This window comes from Thalia democratica, chromosome 4 (genome assembly GCF_965202585.1).
Source record: "Thalia democratica chromosome 4, ktThaDemo2.hap1.1, whole genome shotgun sequence".
In the NCBI taxonomy this organism is placed as follows: Eukaryota; Metazoa; Chordata; class Thaliacea; order Salpida; family Salpidae; genus Thalia; species Thalia democratica.
In genome coordinates this window covers 19,825,860-19,828,834 of record NC_139168.1, presented here as the reverse complement: position 1 = coordinate 19,828,834, position 2,975 = coordinate 19,825,860, and positions in this window count along the sequence as shown.

The following is a 2,975-nucleotide window of genomic DNA, read 5'->3' as shown; positions in this document are numbered from 1 at the left end:
TTCCTATTTTATTATTTTAATTCGGTCAGAGTTTATTTGTTTGTTTATGTATTATTAATCTGTGTAGTTTAAAAGCTCTGTATACATACCGCGTATGAATTGATCTGTTTTGCTTTCTTACAGGTTAGACGGATGAAGTAGAACTTTATAACTCTAGTTTGCGGTTGTTAAATAATGATCTATTTTAGATTTGCGTAAATTGTTGAAGATTTAATATGTTTTAACTTTTCAATTTAAAAGTTTTTCACATTAAGTAGAGCGTTGGAAAGTTTTTGTTGTTGTATGATAATGCCAAATAATTTATTACTTTATTTTATGCTTAATAAAAGTTTTTCTTCTTTTAAAAAAATATTTTTAAGTTGTCGTTAAGCTACGTATTCACAAAATATGTAGAACTTATTAAAGTTTGCTTGTTGTTTCTGGTTTTCGATTATTTATTGATTTATTAAAACTATTAAAACAGTTTTACAACTACTTTAAAGTATATCTTCTTTTTAATAGCATTTTATAACAGCACTATAAATGCACTTTCATTATGTGGTTATTTTATTTATACTTACAGTTTATTAAGAACTTGTTTTTAAAAAGTAAAAGTTTGTAAAATAAACTTTAGCTTGTTCTATATGTATACTTTTAGTTTTGTAATTTAATTCTTCATAAAAGAATATCGCTCTGAAGGTAATATATGTTGATTATATCTTTGTTTTTTAAGTTTTGTACACTATAAACAAGTCGAAACAACTTTTGGTTGAATAGTTTTGTTTATAAATTTATAGTTCAAATCTATTGAGACACACTAAACTTTTGACCTCATTCTAAATAAGAGGTATTAATTATTAAATACCACGTTTTAGTTAGGATGAAGGTTGTTTATATAGAACTTAACTTTATACGTGATTTCTGTGATAACTTAGCAGAAATAATGTCAATTACAGTCGATTTTTAATTTTTCATTAGATGAAATGTTATAAGTAGTTTTAAATTTACTACGACTAGTTTATTTTCAGAAATAAAGTTTAACATCGTTTTATTAACTGTACTAAATAAAATTAAAGAACGCCTTAAAAATTTATGTTTATCAAAAAGCTTATAAAAGTTTTTATTGAAAATATTAAGCATTTGTAGTTTAAATAAAAGTTACAAGGTTGTTTCAAACTAACATATTTTTCCTGTAAAACCCTAATAAACTTGAACATTTCAAACACTTATTCCAACATATTTAGTGCTGAAATTTAAAATTTTGTAGTGAGGTTAGCTAAATTGTTTTCCAATATACTTTAAACTTGCTGAGAGCTTAGAAGAGCCAAAATAACATTTTACTGCTTTCAGGCCTTTTTTTACTCAAAGTTAAGAATTGATTTATTTGTTTTAAGAAGTTTGCTACGATGTTTAAAGCTTTTAATTTTTCAATTTACAATGTTATTATATAGTTGTAAGAAATTATACTACTGCTAAAATAGCTTAAAAAAACATTGCTCAAGATTATGTAATAAATAAAAAGTATAATCTTTTACACCTGACACACACTCAGTTTTATTAAACATTTAATTTAATATTTTAAACGTTTTAATTATTTAAAAGTTGTTTTAAAAATTCCCATTTATTATTTACATTTTATTATACTATTAGTTATTTCTACAATTTCAAAGATTCAAATTTAACCAAAATTTTAAATTTGAGAATCAAGTTAAATTTCAACCTTAACTAACTTTCAAAACATTTTAAATACGTAAGTAACTTACAGTGATACAATTTCTTCAACCTTACCTTTAAACTTTCGTTAGCAATCCACTTGAAACGTATTTATAAACCGGCTCACGCAAAAAGCAACTTTTCAAACAACCTCAAGCAACTTTGCTTCGGCTTTGCAACTTCAAAACTCTCAAAATAAATTTCTCATAAAACTTACATTGGGTCATTCGATTCAATTCCGTGCGTCATGAAGTGAACTGCTTAACTTTTTTTAGCTGCTAATTCTACAAAACTTACAAAGGTTTATCTGATTTGGTAGAACGTAAGTTGTTTGCAAGTAAAATTTGTTTTGTTTTCATAAAAGTTTGAAGGTTTTTTTGCTAAAGTATCTACAAAATGTTTAAGAAAAATATTTTTAAACATAAGAGTGTTTTGTTTATTAGTTTGTTAAGTTTTGTAATATTTTCTTTTTAGACTTGTGTTACTAAACTTTTTTTAAAGCGCTTCGTTTTAAGTTTAAAAACATTAAAAATTATAAAAGTCAACTCTTATTGGACTTAATATAACCCTTTATAATAAATTTTTGTTGCAATATGCTTAAACTTTCTTTGACTGGCCTCATTCAAACCTACTTACATTTAGTACAAAGTTACATTTCATGCGTTCTTAAGCAACTCAAACATCAAGAGCTCAGATACTAGCTCTCAAATTAAACCATCTTACAAGCATCAGGTCACTAGACTCTAATTCATGCGTCATGATGCAAAGCAAGAGTGGCTCTTTTTCAAGCTTGCTTAAACTGCTCTGCTTTGCCTTATGTAACTTTTTCTGCTTATCCCTTCCAATGCTGGCTGTGCTTTGGTGCTGTTTATTTGCTTTGAACAAATTCTCTTCAAACTTGAATTAGAACGTTTTCAAAGGGAGGCTTGAACGCAGCTCAAGTAGAAAGATATTTAGTGTTGAATTACAAGTGAAAATTTGCGCTTTGTGTTAGAGCCGTGTCTCTCTTATAATTATTAACCGAAAGTGTTAGTTTTTGTTTGAACAAAGGAAGTTGTTAAAAAAGTTGAAATTTGGTTTTATTTTGTATTTAAGCAGTAGCTAGTAAAATAAGTTACAAATATGTTGTGTTTATGATATTGATGAATATAAAGCACAACTGTGTTAAAAGTTTTACACAATGAATAATTAAAAAGTTTTAAAATCAAATGTTCTTATCAAAAGAGGCAGCTCATAAAATAGTTTAATGCCTTTAGATTTATGCTTGTTGTTTATTGAAAGAA